The following is a 19,961-nucleotide window of genomic DNA, read 5'->3' as shown; positions in this document are numbered from 1 at the left end:
TGGTAATTTCTTCTTGGAATAATTATCCAGGAACAACCCATGATGGTCTCTCACACTTTCTTCTTCTTCTTCTTCTTCTTCTTCTTCTTCTTCTTTCTTCTTCTTCTTCTTCTTCTTCTTCTTCTTCTTCTTTTTCTTCCTTCTTCTTCTTCTTCTTCTTTTTCTTCTCTTCTTCTCTTCTTCTTCTCTTCTTCTTCTTCTTTCTTCTTCTTTCTTCTTCTTCTTCTCTTCTTCTTCTTTCTTCTTCTTTCTTCTTCTTCTTCTTCTTCTTCTTCTTCTTCTTCTTCTTCTTTCTTCTTCTTCTCTCTTCTTCTTCTTCTTTTTCTTCTCTTCTTCTTCTTCTTCTTTTTTTCAATATAGATATACTGAAAATTTTCCAAATCTTCTAATCTGGTTCCTTTTTACGTAACAATTCCTTCTTTAATTCATATCCTCACAAATTTTACTATAAGCAGTAAGGATAACTCAGGCTTTTCCTCCAACACTTTGCCTAGAAATATCCTCAACTAAATATCCAAGTTCATCACAAATAAATTCTACCTTCCACAAAATATTAGAACACCATTCAGTCAAGGTCTTTGCCACCATTTCCTCCAATTTTCAATAACATCTTCCTCATTTCTGTCTGAGACATCACCAGATCTACTTTATTGTTCATACTTCTACCACCATTCTGTTCATGCTGATATATGTATTCTCTAAATAACATACATTTTCTCTATAGCTGTCCTATTTTCCTTCTGAGTTCTCACCAGAATCACCTTTATGATCACATTTCTTGAAGAGTCCCTTCAAGGCAATCTAAGCTTTCTCTAACATGCACCTCAAAATTCTTCCAGCCTCTACTCATCACTCAGTTGCAACGCCACTTCCACATTTGTAGGTATTTGTTACAATACCATTCTATTTCCTGGTACTAAAATCTGTATTAGTTAGCTCAGGCTGGCATCACAATATCAAAGACTAAGTTGCTTAAACAATTTATTTTCTCTTAGTTCTGGAGTCTCAATATCCAAGATCACAGTGCCATCAGAGTGGGCTTCTGGTGAGAAATATTTTCCTGGCTTGAAGATGATTACCTTCTTGCTGTGTTCTCACATGGCCTTTCCATGCAAGCATGGGAAATGAGGGAGCTCTCTGGTGTCTCTTTCTTTTCCTAGACAGCACCAGTTCTATTGCATTAGAGTTCCATCCTTATAACCTAATTTAACCTTATTTACCACCTTAAAGTCCTTGTCTTCAAATACAGTCTTGCTAGGGGTTAGAACTTAAACATATGAATCCTAGGGGAATGCAATTCAATCCATAACAATGATTTACATTTCTAGTTGGTGGATATTCATTAATTTCTTTCATCAGTGATTTAAAGTTTTCAGTATACAGCTTTTGTATATATTTTAATTTTGAAGGAATACAGTTGTTCCTAATATTCCTTATTATATTCCTTATTAGCCTTTTAATGTTAGTAGAATCCTTAGTGATGGCCTTTCATTTTTGATATTAATTTGTATCATTTCTACCTTTTGTTTTAAATTAACAGATTTTTATTTTATTGATTTTTCTTTATTGATTTTATGTTTTCTATCCCACTGATTTTTATTCTGATCATTTTGTTATTTTCTTTCTTCAACTTACTTTGGGTTTGATTTACTCATTGTTTTATTTCTTTCTTATGCAAAAACTAGGGACATTGATTTGAATTATTTTTCCTTAAATAAGCATTTAATGCTATATATTTTCTTTTAAACATTGATTTAGCTGTACCTCACATATTTTGGTGTGTTTTTATTTTCATTCGGTTTGACATAATTTCTAGTTTTTCTAGTGAACTTTCTTAATTTGTATGTTATTTAAAACTGTGTTTGTTTAATTTTAAATAGTGAGAATATTTGCAGTATCTTTAATCATTTAATTCTGGTTAATTACATTGTTACTATAGAGCATATTTAAATGATTTGAACTTTTTAAATTTATTGAGCTTCTTTTTTATTATCTAGAATATAGTCTTTCTTGGTAAATGTTCCATGTTTAGTTGGAAAGGATGTATATTTTGCTGTTTTCAGTTAGAGCATTCTACAAACATCAATTCAGCCTGGTAAGTTGATAGCGTTTGTTGTTTATGTCTTTTATATACTTATTGATTCTATGTCTACTTCTTCTATCGATTACTGAGGAAACTGATGACATCTCCAACTGTAATTGTGTGTGTGTGTGTGTGTGTGTGTGTGTGTGCATGTGTTTTACTTCTATTACGTTTTGCTTCATGTATTTTGGACTTCTGGTTTTTGGGGTACGTATACATTTAGGTTTTTAAAAATTCATTGACCTCTTTATAATTATGAAACGCCACTCTGCATCTCTAGTAACATTTCCTGTTCTGAAGGCTATTTTGTTTGATTCTAAGAAACAACTCTTTCATTTCATTAGTATTTTCGTGGTGTATCTTTTATATCCTCTATATTTGAAATAGGTTTCTTGTAGATAGCCTAGAGTTTAGTGTTATTATTTTTTTAATCCTCTGACAAAATGGATCATTTCACTTAACTTTTTTTTTTTTTTTTTTGAGGCAGATTCTTGCTCTTGTACCCCAGACTGGAGTGCAGTGGTGCAATCTTGTCTCACCACAACCTCTGCCTCCTCGGTTCAAGCAATTCTCCTGCCTCAGCCTGCCAAGTAACTGGGACTACAGGCATGCGCCACCACACCCAGCTAATTTTTGTATTTTTAGTAGAGACGGGATTTCACCATGTTGGCCAGATGGTCTCGATCTCTTGACCTCATGACCCACCTGCCTTGGCCTCCCAAGGTGCTGGGATTACAGGCGTGAGCCACCATGCCCGGCTGACTTAACTATTTGATTGGACCATTTACTTTTAACATAATTATTGGTACATTTGGTTTAAATCTGCCCTATTGCTCTTCATTATGTATTTGACATAACTTTTCCTTTTTTTCCCTCTCATCTTGTCATCATTTAGATAGAATATTTTTATGATCCAATTTTACTTCCAATATTGGCTTATAGCTATAATTCTTTGTTTTTTTTTTTTTTTTATTTTGGAGATGAGTCTGGTTTTTACAATATTGATATTTAACTCATGGCAGTCTCCTGTTTCATTTAAGGTGTAAGAAACTTATAAAAATAGACTTTGTTTCCCTGTCCTTTGGGAAATCATTGTCATATATTTTACTTCTGTAGATGCCATAAACTTCCCAGTGCGTTGTTATTATTTTTTAAAGAGAATAAGTAGAAAAAATATATTTTCTTTTTTTTTTTTTTTTTTTTTTTTTTTTTTTTTTTGAGACGGAGTCTCGCTCTGCCGCCCAGGCTGGAGTGCAGTGGCCGGGTCTCAGCTCACTGCAAGCTCCGCCTCCCGGGTTTACGCCATTCTCCTGCCTCAGCCTCCCAAGCAGCTGGGACTACAGGCGCCCGCCATGTCGCCCGGCTAGTTTTTTGTATTTTTAGTAGAGACGGGGTTTCACCATGTTAGCCAGGATGGTCTCGATCTCTGACCTCGTGATCCGCCCGTCTCGGCTCCCAAAGTGCTGGGATTACAGGCTTGAGCCACCGCGCCCGGCCAAAAAAATATATTTTCTTATACAGTTCCATTGTGAAGAATGTTTTTATTCCTTTCTATTGATCCAACATCTGTTATCATTTTCCTTTTTCCTGAAGAATTCTCTTTGATATTTCTTGTAATTCAGCTCTCCTGGCCACAAATAAGCTTTTGCAAAAAGTTTTCATTTTTTTTCCATTTTTGAAAAATGACTTTTCTGTTTATAGAAATTTAGGGTGATCTTTTTAATACTTTCAGTACTTTAAAGGTGGTATTCTCTTCTTCTGTATTACATAAAATTTCACAAGAAGCCAGCTGCTATTCTTATTTTTGTTCTTCTGTATGTAATGTGACATTTTTTTCCTCTGGTAATTTTAAGGTATTCTCTTTATCACTTTTGGTTTTTAGTAATTGTGTGTGTGTGTGTGTGTGTGTGTGTGCATGCACACATGTGAAGTCTTCTGCTTGGTGTTTGTAGCGGTTTTTGATCAGTGAGTTCATAATTTTTATCAAATTTGGAAAACATATAATCATAAGGTAAGAGTAAAGGCAACCTACACAATTAATAATTAGGTGAGAGATGAGGAGAAAGCGTGCCATGACAGATTCGAATTTAAATATACAGTTAAACTTAAAGCTAATCCTGACACAGGAATATCTCAATAAGTAATTGATCAGAGCCAATTTGATTTAAATTTTATCTACCTCAAGCTCGAACTAGGAAATTCAGAATAGTTTTCTAGCAAATATAGAAAATTATACTGTCAGATAAATCATACATTTTATATTGTTTTTCTTCACAAACCCAATTTTAGTTCTCTGATAATATAAACAACAGGGTGTTTACATTTTAATTATCTGTTTAATTTCTTCAAAAAAGAAGACGTACTTTAATCTTACCTTTTATTCAAGGCCTTCAATCTTTTATAAAATTTGTTAGTTATAATCTTAATAATCCTACTCCTTGCAAATTATACAATCATTAATTCCATGCTCAAGGATAAATAAAGTCACCTTCACCTGATCAATATACAGTAATTGTTTGATATCTTTTATAGGCAAAGATAATTTGAATGAAATAATAAATATTGATTTATATCAATTACTGTAAGGTCTTTCATATGCTTAATTTACACATTCACAGTCAGAAAAAGTGATTCATGTTTACTATTTTGAGTTCCTGGGAAGATCTCAAGTTGGTACTCCATCTTTTAGAATGGGACACTATTTTTAACAATAAGACTTTTTGCCTGGGAAATGGCTCGGGATCTCAGCCCAAAGAGATTTTTATAAAACGCTTCTTCAAAAAAATTATAAAATAAAATTATTATTTTTCTTAGGCCTTTAGAAATTTAGTTACCTATGTGCTGTGTTCATTTAGGTAGCAAAACAATGTTGCAAATTACAGCAGAGAATCTCAGATTTTCTCTGTTGACAGAAATATATGGTTTTAAATAAAGGTTCAATATTATGTGTGCCTTGACGTTTGGGAAAAACTGTGATGATCTAATCGTCTCAAGTTCCACTCTTTATGCTCCCACAGATGAGGTCTTTTGGTCAAAATACACTCTTTATCAAAGGGACTAGGCAAAGTGCCTGCTTATCCCTCAGTAGTAGGCTTCAGCTCTCTGCCTGCCCCTTGAATTATTCAAACAAACCAATAATACCCTCCCATGAGAATGAGTGCTTACCTCACCAACCTCACCATCTAGTTGCTACAAAGTTTGCCTTCCATAGACCTTGTTTGTTCACCCTGTTCCCAGATGAAATTTCCATGGTGGTTCTACCTCACATGCTATATTCTCTTCCCCAGGCTGTCAGCATATGTGACTAATAAACTGCAGTTTGGCTCATCTGTTCAATGTTAGATGTTGTGTGTTTATAACCCTAGGGTAGAAATCTCTTTCTTATCAATGGAGTGAAGAGGAAGTGATCAAAAGGAAAAGATCAATTTTTAAAATTGTCTTCTCTTTGCTTGTGTGATGGAAAAACACATTTGTATTTATCCTGTTTCCATCCTATCTCCCTCTCTTTTTGTACTTTTATATTTTTTGGCCTCAGAAATTCCTTAGGGAAGAAAATAGAAATTGTTGGAAGTAAAACTACTTCCCAAAGTTTTGTGAAAGCCTGAGCTATATAGTTGAAGAGAATGAGCTAGAATAAAGGAGGATGGAATTATTTGACGCAGCAGGGATTAAAAAAGAGGTATTTTCTTCAGAGCCTATGGCTTTGAAGTTCACTTAGGAACTCCGAAACTTAGTCTGATTGTCAAATATTCCAAAATATTTGAAAATATTTGTGAAATATATTTCATGTCAAGTCCTGTTACTGTGATATGGAAGCAGTAGTCATCGGTTTATGTGGACTATGAGGTCTTGGATAGGTATGAAGGGGAGAACAAATAGTCCTCTTACATAATTAAAACCTTTATTGGCCTACTGTAATGAGAACTATGTGTCAGATTTAAAGTGATTTAGGTAAAGAAATGGGAATTTCATTAATATACGAGTTTATGGTTTACAACTTCAACAATTGCAGACATTAATTCATGTGCTTGAACTGGCCAATGAACAAGCAACCAATTACCAATTTTTTCTCCTGTGGCAATCTTTTCACATCTGAGTGAAAATTAGGAATTGCAACTGAGCAATTAACTTCTCTATTATAAAAAGGTATTGATACAATAGATATCAATAAAATACCAATGCATTGATATTTTAGGCTTCAGTGTCATTATGAAATGTATCACAGAATGAGTTCAAAATATTAATGTCCGTTTAATCAATTCCATTTTTTACTGTATCATTTGCAATGTCTGTAATAAAAATAGTACTTTCTATCATTTCCCATTCCTTCACCCCCTCATGCAAAGTAATATGTTTTTAGACTCCCTAAAGCCTTTCTACATTGAGGTGCATCAAACTGTAATCCTTACAAGTGTGAATAAAATGTGACAAGAGGATTACCTGGGAGTTTTATATTTGATATTTCACTCATCAACTTTTATGTTAAAATGGCATATTTCTAAAAACTATAAAAGCATGAAACTTGCAAATATTAATGTTTTATATCTCAAAGGTGGAGCTCATTGTAGTAGTGAAATAAACACTGAATAAAGAGTCAGAAGACTTAGATCCATGTCCTGGGGTTTCACCAATTCCCAATCAATATGATCTTAAGAATAATTTCTTTAAGCTTCATTTTCTGCATGTATTCAATGAAAATTCAATAACTGTCTTACTAAACTCAGCAGTTATTGTGAGAATCAAAGAAGATAATGGGCATAAAAAATATTCTGTAATTAGTGAAGTATTCTATAGATTTGGGTTGTTATTATCTATTCCAAATTTTCTCTTTATGGATGAGGAAACAAAAGCTTTTATTTTTTAGTCATCCAAGGAAAAAAAAAAATGTGAGAAAAAATGGCAGAATAGAACATTTCTACCATCATCCTCAATGAGAATCATCAATTTTGACAACTACTCATGGATAAAAGTACCATTGTGGGAATTTGGAGTTTTAGCAGAAATTTTCCAGCACAGTGTTGCAGCAAAAATTTAACAATAGACACAATAAGAGAGTAACAACAGTTTTACTTTACTCACATGACCATTCTTCCAAGATGGCACAACTCTGTGCTAAGAGCAGCCCATTCAGCTCCCACTAGCCATGTGGAACATTGCCCAAGAGGCCCACTTTTTTTGCATGTCACCCAGAATACTTGGGTGATTGGCACAGCTATGTGGTTGGAAGAGGCTGAAAGCAGGGATGATGGGTCATAGACCCTCCTAACTGTCTATGGAATCCATTAGAAAGCTCACTCATAAGCTGCTTGAGATGTCTCATCTATGGATTCCCAAAAACGGGACCAGAAGCATTTCAAGTGCCCTATGTACCTCAGCCTTTCTCCCCACGCTAGCTCCCTGCGTGTACTGCTGTAGACAACAAATACAAGTATCTCACACAAGCAGACAACTCAACTATGAGGGATTGGGAGAAGGCACACAAACTTGAGCATTTCTGAGAACATCTCTAAAGAGAAAAACTGGTTAAGGCTATTGCAACACAGCTTTGCTTCAAATAATTGAGAAAAGGCATACAATTTTTAGAATTCCCTCCAGGAGAAAACAAAAGGTGTGGAATGAGCACATATATAGAAAAGGTCTGAAAGAGTCTCACAATCCCTAGCTAGGAAAACTAATGAAGGAATTTTGCTTCCAAAGCACTTAACAAGCACTGGAAAAGGTGACTGCATCTTCAAATATTCAAACACCTACACAAAGATACAAAACATGATAAAACAAAAACCAAAGAACCATGATACCACCAAAGGAACACAGCAATGTTACAGTACCAACCCCAGAGAAAAGGAGATCTACAAATTGCCTGGCAAGGGATTCAAAATAATGTTATTAAGGAAGCTCAACAATCTATAAGGGAACAAATAGACAATTCAAAAATATTAGACAGCACAACATGATCAATAAGAGAATTTCAACAAAGGGATAGAAATAATCAAAAAAGAACCAAATGGAAATTCAGGAGCTGAAGAAAACAATGAAATTAAACAAAAATGCATTCGAGAGCATCAATAGCACAATTAACAACAGCAGAAAAAATCTGTGAACTCAAAAATGGATAATTTGAAAATATCTAGTCAGAGAATAAAATGGAACAGAAAACCCAAAAAGTAATGAAGAAAGCCTACGGAATGTGTGGAACAGCATTAAGAGAGGTAACTTTTGAATTAAGGAATTTTACCAAGGAGGAGATAGAGAGGTCCAGAAAGCTTACTGTAACTAATAATAGCTGAAATCTTTCTAAATCTTGAGAACTATATTGACATTCACGTACATAAAGCTTAAACATTTTCAAATAGATTCAACCCAAAAAAGACTTCACTGAGCCACATTATAATCAAACTGCTAAACATCAAAGAGAAAGAAGTTTGAAAACAGCAAAAGTAAAGAGGGTGATCATATACAAGTGAACTCCCATAAGGATATCAGTAATTTCTCAGCAGAGACCTTGTAGACCAGAAGAGAGTGGGATAATATAATTAAAATGCTGAAAGAGATAACAACTGTCAACCAAGAATGCTTCAGCCAGTAAAACTATCCTTCAGAAATGAAGGTACAATAAAGACTTTTCCAAACAAACAAAAGCTGAGAGTTCATTACCACTAAAGCTAACTTACAAGAAATACCAAAGGGAATTCTTCAAGCTGACCTAAAAGGATACTAATTAGTAACATAAAATCTTATGAAAGCATAAAACTCACTGGTAAGGTAAGCACACAGTCAAATTCAGAATATTCCTACTATAATGGTGGTGTTTAAGTCACTTATAATTCTAGTATAGAGGTAAAGGACAAAGTGTTAAAAATAACTATGGCTCTAAGAATTTGTTGTGTACACATAATACAAAAAGGTACAAATTGTGACTTCGAAATCATAAAATGTGAGTGAAGGATAAAAGTGTAGAGTTTTTGTAGGTGATGAAAATTAAGTTGTTACCAGCTTAAAATAGACTATCATAGCTATAAGGTGTTTTATGCAGACCCTATGGTAACCATGAAGCAAAAACCTATAGTAGACATATAAAATATAAAGAGAAAGGAATCAAAGCATACCAATACCTAAAATCATCAAATAACAAAGGAAGTCAGCAACAAAAGAAGAAAATAACAAAGAATCTACAAAACGGCCAGCAACAAATAACAAAATGGCAATATTAATTCTCTACCTATCAATAATTACTTTAAATGTAGATCAATTACATTCTCCAACCAAAGACACAGAATGAGGAAACACATAAAAGAAAAAAAAACAAGTGCCAAGTATCTGATGCCTACAAGAGATTCACTTCAGCTTTAAGAACACACATAGACCAGAAATGAAGAATAAAAGAAAAAAGATATTCTATACAAATGAAAACTGCAGGAGAGCAGAGGTCGTTGTATTTTTATCAAAGAAAGACTTTCAGGCAAAAGGTGTAATAAGAGATAAAGAAGGTCATTGCATAGTGATAAAGGAGGGAATATAACAATTGTAAGTATATGTGTATCTACATTGTAGCATCTAAATATATAGAGCAATTATTAAATGACCTAATGAAAGAAATCGACAGCAATACAATTATAATATGACTTGAATAACTCACTTTCAACAACGGATATATCATCCTGACTGAAAATCAGTAAGGAAATATTGGCCACAAACTACATATTTATTTATTTATTTATTATTTGAAACATAGTTTTGTTCTTTTTGCCCAGGCTGGAGTGCTATGGCATGATCTCGGCTCACTTCAGCCTCCACCTTCCAGATTCAAGTGATTTTCCTGCCTCATCCTCCTGAGTAGCTGGGATTACAAGTGCGCCCAGCTAATTTTGTATTTTCAGTAGAGGTGAAGTTTCACCATGTTGGCCAGGTTGGTCTCAAACTCCTGACCTCAGATGATCTGCCTGCCTCGGCCTCCCAAAGTGCTGGGATTACAGGCATGAGCCACTGTTCCCAGCCAGACACAAATTACACTTTAGACCAAATGGAACTAATGAACATGCACAGAACATTCTATGCAAGTGGTTGCATATTTTTCTCAAGCATACACAAAACATTCTCTAGAACAGATTATATGTTAAGCCACATTACAAGTTAAAGATTGAAATTATGTCAGGTATTTTTTTCTGGCTACAATAATATGGAACTAGAAAGAAATAACAGGAGGAAATTTGAAAAATGTATAAATATGTAGAAATTTAAAAATATACTCCTGAATATCCATTGGGTCAAAAAATTATAAAGGAAATAAAAAATGTCTTGAGACAAATTTAAATAGGAACATAGTATACCAAAACTTGTCAAATATGGCAAAAGCAGTTATAAAGAGTCTTTTTTGATAATAATGTCTTACATAAAGAGAAAAAGCAAAGATTTCAAACAACCTAACATTATACTTCAATAAACTGGAAAGACAAGAACAAACTAAACTCAAAGTTAGCAAAAGGAAAGAAACAGCAAAGATCAGCGTAGAAATAAGTGAAATAAAGACTAGAAAAGCAATAAAAATGATCGATGAAAGTAATAATTTGCATTTTGAGATGGTAAACAAAGCTGAAAATCTTTACCTAGACTAAGAGAAAAAGAGAAGACTCAAATAAAATTAAAAATGAAAGAGGAGACATTACAATCCAAATAACACAGAAATTCAAAGGGCCATAAGAGATGACTATGAATAATTAAAAACCAAAAAAGTGGATAACCTAAAAGCAATAAATACCTAAAAATATACAACCTACCAAAATTGAATCAAGAAACAGAAAATATGCAGACTAATAAGAAGCAAGGAAGTAATCAGTAAATACAAAGCTCTCAATAAAGAAAAACAGTACCTGATGATTTCACTGATGAATTCTACTAAACATTTAAATAAGAATACCAATTGTTGCCTGTAATCCCAGCACTTTAGGAGGCTGAGGTGAGTGGATCACGAGGTCAGGAGATCGAGATCATCCTGGCTAACACGGTGAAACCCCGTCTCTACTAAAAAATACAAAAAATTAGCCGGGCATGGTGGCAGGCACCTGTAGTCCCAGCTACTCTGGAGGCTGAGGCAAGAGAATGGCATGAACCCGGCAGGCAGAGCTTGCAGTGAGCCGAGATAATACCACAGCACTCCAGCCTGGGTGACAGAACCAGACTCCATCTCAAAATAATAATAATAATAATAATAATAATAATAATAATAATACCAATCCTTCTTAAATTCTTACAAAAAATTAAAGAGGAGGGAACACTTCCAAACTCATTTTATGAGGCCATCACTATGCTTATACAAAAACCAGACAAAAATACTATAAGAAAAAATATTACAGCCAACAGCTGTTATTCATATAGGTGCAAAAATCCTCAACCAAATACTAACAAGCCATATTTAACAGCAAATTAAAAAGATCATTCTCCACCATCCAGCAAGATTTATATCTGGGTTATAAGGATGGTTCAACATACATAAATTAATAAAGATGATACTTTGCATAAACAGAATGAAGGACCAAAATCATATGATCCTGTCAATAGATACAGAAAAGGCATTTTGTAAAATTTACCATCCTTTAATGATAAAAATTCATTTTCAACAGATTAAGTATCAGGGAATATACCTCATTATAATAAAGGCTATACATGGGAAGACTATAGCTAACATCATACTCAAATGAAAGCAAAGATTTTCCTCTAATATCAGAAACTAGACAAGGATGCCCACTTTACCAACTTCTATTCAACATGGTACTAGAAACCTTAGACAGAGCAATTAGTTAAAAATAAAAGCATCGCTATAAGAAAAGAAGTAAAATTATCTGTTTGCAGATGACACAATCTTGTCTATAGAAAGCCTAAAGACTCCCTCTCCCCTGTCCTGAAAAACCTGGTAGAACTAATAAATAAAATGAGTGAAGTTTCAGGATCTAAATCAACATACAAAAACCAATTGTATTTATCTACACAAATAACAAAATGTCCAAAAAAGAAATTAAGAAAATCATCTTGTTTATAATAGCATCAATGGGAATAAAACACACAGGATTGCATTTAACCAAGGAGGTAAAAGATGTCTACCCTTGAAACTATAATACATTGGTGAATGAAATTGAAAACAATGCAAATAAGTGAAAAGATATCTCATGTTCATGGTTCGGAAAAATTAATATTTTCAAAATGTCTATACAAATGGCATTTCTTATAGAAATAGAAAAAACTTCTGAAATTCATATGGACCCACGAAGAACCCTAATAGCTAAAGCAATCTTGAATAAGAAGAACAAAACTGAAAGTATCAAACTTTCTGATTTAAAATTATATTACAAAGCTACAATAATGAAAACATGTGATACTGAGCTAAAAGCAAATAGAAAGGCAAATGGATCAAAATCGAATGCCCAGAAATAAATTCATATATATATATGAGTTTATATATACAGTCCGTGAATCTTCAACGAGCTGGCAAGAATGCATAATCAGAAAATGATAGTGTGTTGAACACTATCATTGAACAAATGATGTTGGCAAGATTAGATATTCATATGCAAAAAAAATCATGAAATTGGATGCATGTCTTATATGACATGCAAAAATCAACTCATTGTGAATCAAAGATTAAAACATTATATCTGACTCTATATTCGTAGAAGAAAATATGTGGAAAAAGTTCATGATATTGAACTTGGCAATGATTTTTTAGATATGGCACTAAAAGCACACGCAACAAAATCAAAAATAAACCAGGGAAACGTCATCAAAAGTAAAAAGTTTCTGCACAGGAAAGGAAACAATCAACAAAATAAGAAGGGAACCTATGGAATGTAGAAAATATTTGCAAACCTATAAAGATTTAATATATTATCCTATACCTGGTTAATATCCAAAATATAGAAGGAGCTCATATAACTCAATAGCAGAAGACAAACCATCTGATTAGAAGTGAGCAAAGGACCTAAAAAAAATTTTACGAAGAAGAGATATAAATGCCAGCAGGTATATTAAAAAGTGCTCAACATCACTAATATAAGAAATGCATATTAAAAACACAATGAGATATTATGTTACACTTGTTAGAATGGCTATTTTCAAAAAGTAACAAGGTAACAATTTTTGGTGAGAATGTGGAGAAAAGAGTACCATTATACCTTTTGGTGGGAATATGTTACAGATATTATGGATATCTGTATGGACATTCTTCAAAAAATTAAAAAAGAACTACCATATGATCCAGGAACCCCACTTCTGGGTATTAATTCAAAGGAACCATTAGTGGAAATGTAAACTCATACAACCACTATGGAAAACTGTGGAGATTCCTTAAAGAACTAAAAGTAGATCTACATTTTGATCTAGCAATCCCACTTCTGGCTATCTACCCAGAGAAAAAGAAGTCACTATATGAAAAAGATACTTGCACATGCATGCTTATAGCAGTACAAGTACAAAGCAGTACAATTTGTACAATGTTTATAGCAGTACAAGTACAATTGCAAAAATATGGAACCAAATGCCCATTCATCAACAAGTGAATGAAGAAAATGCAGTGTGTATATACCATGAAATACTACTCAGCCATAAAAAGGAATGAAAGAATGGCATTTGCAGCAACCTGGATGGAATTTGGAGACCATTATTTTAAGTGAAGTAACTCAGGAATGGAAAACCAGACATTGTATGTTTTCCCTCATTAAGTGGGAGCTAAGCTCTGAGGATGTGAAGGCATAAAAATGATACAATGGACTTTTGGGACTCAAGGATAAGAGAATATACACTGGGTACAGTGTACACTGCTCAGATGATGGATGCACTAAAATCTTGAAAATCACCACTAAAGAACTTATTCATGTGACCAAATGCCACCTGTTCCCACCCAAACCAACTCTTGGAAATGGAAAATTTTAGAATAATATTTCATAAGTCTTTTGAATATTCTTTATACTATATTTTAGTCTTGCCCCTACATCAATCTCCACTGTTTATGTATAAAGTAAGTTAAAAATCTATCATTTTTCAGTGATTAAATACGTCTTTCATACCATGATTACTGCCAGTTGTCCACTTGTGGCTACTAGAGGAATGAATTTTAAGGAACATGGGCAATTTTTAGTTGCAGGCATAAACACTAATTCCCCAGACTCCCTGAATATAGCAAAGTGATGTCAGGTCTGGATAAAATATGGCAAATGCTTTTGCTATGATTTTATGATTTTGTGCAATCTTCAAAAAGTTTTCTTTTTGTTTATTTTGTTTAACTAGAAAACAGTCTCTCAACTTTCTTTGCCATGAATTCTGCAGAGCTTAGACCATCATGTAGCAGATAATAAGATTCAATGAATACTTGTTAATTAAATAAAGTCTGGTTTTTATGATGTTAATTGGAACAAGTTATTGTTACTAAAAGTCTCTTCTGTGTACTAAAGAAAAAATACGGTTGATAGACTCAAATATGTTGTGGATCGACAATTTCATAAATGATATTGGGGGATGCGTAGAAAAACAGTTCTTTCATGAGATTTTCTTTGTTGATGTCTAAAGAAGTGGAAGATGGAGTGGGAAGAGGCATGTGAGAAAGAAATATGAAAATCCAAATTTTATAATGAAAAAGAGCAAAAATTTACTCTGTAGGCCACAGATAGCAAGGAATTTCTGAAGGAGATAGAACATATGTGGACAGGAAAAACTAATGTTAGCAATAGAAGAATTATAGGAGATTTCTGAAACAAGGTATTTGCAAATAAACAATGAAAAGTACTGAAAACTGAAGATATAGAAAGAAACACATTTAGAGTTCTAAAAAGAAGAATTTCTCAGAGTTTTTTCTTTTAATATATGAAAATTTTTGTGTTTTCTACATGAACGTGTCTGCCATATGAAATGCAAAGCAGTATTAAGTTACTTTCTTGGTTTTATGCCTTTCAATAAAAGCCGAGGCCCCACTGGATAAAGAGTATGGCATTTGAAATAAAATTCTGGCCCAGTTGGTTACTTAACCTCTTGGAAATTCAGCTGCCTTCTCTTCAAAGCACAGATACAATCATGAGGTTTACTGAGATGATTGGATACCTAAGTACGCAGCCTAGTGGCTTGGCATGTGATCTTCCCTTTCCCTCCTTCCTTCCTATTTCCCTCCTAATCACTTTCTTCTCTTTTCTCTCATTCTTTTTTTCCTCTTGCCTGCTTTCCTTGAAGAAAGGAAAACTGCTCTGTACATAAAGGAACTTAGGAGCACTAAGGGAAAATTGGGCTTAACCATAATTTATTCTCAATGTCCCTAATATTCCCTTGGGTATCCCTTAATACGGAAGCAAAAGCAATATGTGGTGTGGTCCCTCTATAATATTTGGGAAGAGTCAAGATTTATGCCCATATCACAAAGAGCCATATATAAAGGAGAAAATCCTGAATTAAATAGAAGCAAGTGTCATATAGTATAAAAAATAATGTCTGTGGCCTCGTGAGGAGGCAGAAAGACTGATCCTACCGATCAGTTGTAGTTAGAGCAGACTACCAGACTAAGACTACCAGATTAAGGCACTCTTTTCATGGAACATCACTTCTTCTCTTAAAGAATAAGAGAGGCAATTTTTACACAACTTATTTATGGCATCTCTGTATTGGACTGTGGTCTCATTTGTGCTTCATACTTATAAATAAAATAAGATGAATTATGTTAAGTAAATACTCGAACTGGAAAAGGATATACTTATTTTGAAAGAGTTTTTTAAAGAATGTAAATGTACTTAATCTGAAATTTCTGGAATCATACAGAATTGTGGAATAGGATATTTACAAGATTATCACAAAATTAAAACATTCTGGTTGAAAGAAAATTTACGATTTTTTTCTACTTTATTACTACTCTCATCACTTCACTTCTGATAGTAAATATGTGGGGTTTTTTTTCCTCCATACCAAGCATTTCTCCACTTCTCCTCTAACACTGACTAGGTGTCCTAATAGAATATAACTCAGTTCTGACACTGTCCACCTGGAGTTAGTGCCAGATCCTTCAGGCTAAAGATTCAGCCCTGCAAGACTTCCTCCATTTCAGATACCAACTGCAAGTCCAGGTTCTTACCTGTGATTCTGGCTAGAAATGGAAGGTTCTCATCTCCCTCTCATGTAAAATAATTTGTCAGAATGGCTCACAGAACTCAGGAAAACAATTTACTTACCAGACTATCAGTTGATTATTAAAGAATACAACTCAAAAACAGCCAGATGGAACAGAAGCAGAGGGCAAAGTTTGGAGCTTCCATGCCCCTTCCAGATGGCCACCTTCCCAGCATCTCCATGTGTTCAGCAACCGGAAGCTCACCAAACACTTTTGGTTAGGATTTTCATGGAGGGCTCATTACTAGCTGTGGTTGATTAAGTCACTGGCCATTAATAATTAACTCAACCTCTAGTCCCTCACCCCTTTCTGGAGGTCAGGGTGAAGAGATGTGGGGAGAGGGAAAGTTCTAATCATTTAATCATTTGCTTGGGTCAGCTGGCAACTAGTTTTTGCTATGGAACAAAAGAAGGTGACAGCAGAGACAAAATCTATATTTTATTATGTAACACCAGTCCGGAAGGGAAAAAATGAAGTGTAATGCTAGAGAGATGAGATAATTTTGATATTTATTTCTGTCCTTCTTTCAAACCCCATGTTACTGGCCAAAGAGTGTCAGCTTAAAATTAAACTTCCATCCCTAGGGAAACTTCTGCTATCTTAAGGAAAATGTAATTGCAAATGAAAAATATGACTTTTGTGTTGTGTTAGTTTCCTATCTCTGCTATAAAAAGACTTGAATATTTCATTAGACTTCTCACCCCAAGGATGTATCATGCTTCTTCTTAGGGGACATTGCAGCTGTTACAGTGTTTATGTCTAGGGGAATATTAAGATATATGAAGGTAATTATCAGGTTTGAAAACACCTTGGTAGAGTCTGAGATCTCACAAAATATGCAGAGACACAGTGCATCAACATCCCATATTGAGAAGAATTGAAGTACGCATGCATAGACCTTCTCTGCCAATCTAGACTAGCTGTTAGAATATTTTTTCTAACCCAAACAACTGCAAGCATGCAGCAAGAATTAAATATACAGTTTTCATTCACATAACTTTTATTTCATGCTTCCTGCTTTACTATTCAAGCATGGATGAAAATTGTTTTGGAGCCTAAATGGTGTGGTCTGTGTGTTAGCTTTCCATGTGGCATTGTAACAGAATCCTATGCCCTCTATAAAACCACCGATACTGGATATACACACAATGTTAAAAATAAATGTTACTCAGAAGGTCAGGGGGCCCACAAAAACAGATGTTCTGGCTTAGGGATCATCATTTAACTTGTTGGTATTACATCACTATTTTGTCATCTGGATCCAAATAGAAATCATGGCAGTGTCAACACTTTGTTAATATTCTGGGGGTAGATGAACCAGCAGCGTGCCTCATCTGGTTGGCTTTGAGAGAAGCTAGCAGCTAGACTTCTCATTAACTGGATATGACTTGGCTTGCCACAGGGTTGGGAGGCATTTTTAAAGCTGAGTTACCCTTGTAACAAATGCCAGATGCCAGGCTGGATTTATAAACATGCGCCAGGTTTCAAATAAATCTGGTCAAACTTGAAAATATTAATGTGCTGCATTGGAAACTCTGTGTTCTACTTATTTTGCTTTCCAAAGCTTCACACATGAGGTTTAAGTAATGAATTCCTGGGACTCCGGAGTGGGAGAGTGGAAAGAGAGCTAAGGACGGAGGTGGGGATGTGATTTGACAGGAATGGACCTGCTCTATGTAAGGCAAAGAGGTTGTAGTGCAAAGAGGTTGTAGTGCAAAGAGGTAGCACTTCTGTTTTACTAAAAAAAAAAAAAAAAGACTTTGGCATCCTAACGGATCATTTTTATTAAATAAGAAGGGTTTATCTCCTATTCTTTCAATGTTAAGCAGTAGGGAGTTGGGAGCTATGAAACATGAGTTGTAGACTTTGCTTTTACTCACCATTCTGGGTCTCAGTGTTACCACATGCAAAATGAATGTAGTAATTCTTATCCTACCTATAGCACAAAAGTTTTAATGATTAAACGAATGAGATAAAACTGTGAAAGTTTTGTCACTCTGAAGGTCCTCTGGAATATTTCAGGGATGCAGTTGTATTCTCTATAAATATCTACTTGATTCCATTGTTATATATGTTTTGAAATATTACTTAAATTGTCTTTTGATTTTAAATTTTTACTAAGATGGGATAATGTTTGAGATCATCACTGAATTTGAGTATATGCATCCTGTGCTTTGTTTTACCTTTTGCTTTTCTTTCTTTCTTTGAGACAAGGTCTTACTCTGTTGCCCAGCTGGAGTGCAGTGGCCTGATCACAGCTCACTGCAGCCTTGACCTCCAGGACTCAAGTGATCCTCCTGCCTCAGCCTCCTGAGTAGCACAGACTACAGGTTCATGCTACCATGCCTGGCTAATTTTTGTATTTTTTTGTAGAGACAGGGCTTGGTCTTGAACTCCTAGACTGACCTGGAACTTCTAGACTCAAGCAATCCACTCCCCCTTGGCCTCCCAAAGTTCTGGGCTGAGGCACTCTATCTGGCCTGATTTTTCATACATGGAAATAACAGAATAAACATTTCAAATGGAATTTTTTTGTATTAAAAAGAGGTTCAATATTTGTAAAGGAAAGTCTTCCTCAGAACATCATGCACTGATTATTTCATATAGGGTATAGGATTTTAGGACATCAACTAAATCAGGGTTAAATTCTGGTTTTGCATTTTGTGGTTGGGTGACATTGAGAAAGTAATTAAGAACTCTGTACCTCAGTCTGCATATCTGTGAAATAGGGGTATGTTTTGAAGTTAAAAAGACGTGATGCATAGAAAATATTTAGTATAGTTCCCAGCTTATAGAAAGCACACCAAGAATGTCAGCTGTTAATATTGCTTATTACTTATAAGTCTGATGAGCAACTAAGGCAGGACGTTTAAGTACATTTAATGTAAGCCACAAAGTTAGTGGCAGAGCTAGGATTTGAACCCCCAGTAGCCTGGCTCAGACTAGCCTGCTTTTAATTATTTTGCCCCTCTACTAAGTTACTGTTATATTAAAATTTTCTTACAAATACATTTTTAGAAGAGCATTCAATGCTCAATACATTCAATTCTGGCTAACAGACATATTTTATAACTTCCATTCCTAAAATAATTCGGATAAATTCTTTCCAAATATGCAGTCATGAGGTGGGGAGAGAGGGGAGGGATTGCATTAGGAGATATACCTAATGTAAATGACGAGTTAATGGGTACAGCACACCAACATGGCACATGTATACATATGTAACAAACCTGCACGTTGTACACATGTACCCTAGAACTTAAAGTATAATAAAAAATATAAAAACATAAATATATATAATCAGCATGATAGCTTTGGTGCAAAAGACAAAGAGACTTGATACGTATGTATTTAAATTTAAGGTTTACCTATTCTGTTTATCCTTTCTACTTAACACTATGCTTTCAGGTTACAAAGGTGAGTAGCACATGGTCACTGTATGAAGTTCAGTGTGTTGGGGACATAGAATGAGAATCAATGTCTTTCCAGTGCACCCACTGTTCCGATGGTGCTGTCACAGAATTTCAGAGAAGAGACACTTGAATCAGTGTCATCATAGGGTTGGGAAAGGGTCCCATCCTCATAATACTAATATGTTAGAAATACTCATAAATTAGAGGATGCTTGAGCTGAGTCTCGGTGGTTGAAAGGAGTGGGGAAGATTTCCATGCAAAGAAACTGGGAAATCAAGGTGTAAAGACCTGAAAAAGTCTGGCAAATTCAGGAGTGAGTATGTGTCAGAATGAC

Source organism: Trachypithecus francoisi, unplaced genomic scaffold, assembly GCF_009764315.1.
Source record: "Trachypithecus francoisi isolate TF-2019V2 unplaced genomic scaffold, Tfra_2.0 Lachesis_group2, whole genome shotgun sequence".
NCBI lineage: Eukaryota > Metazoa > Chordata > Mammalia > Primates > Cercopithecidae > Trachypithecus > Trachypithecus francoisi.
Note: the sequence above shows the minus strand (reverse complement) of the source record.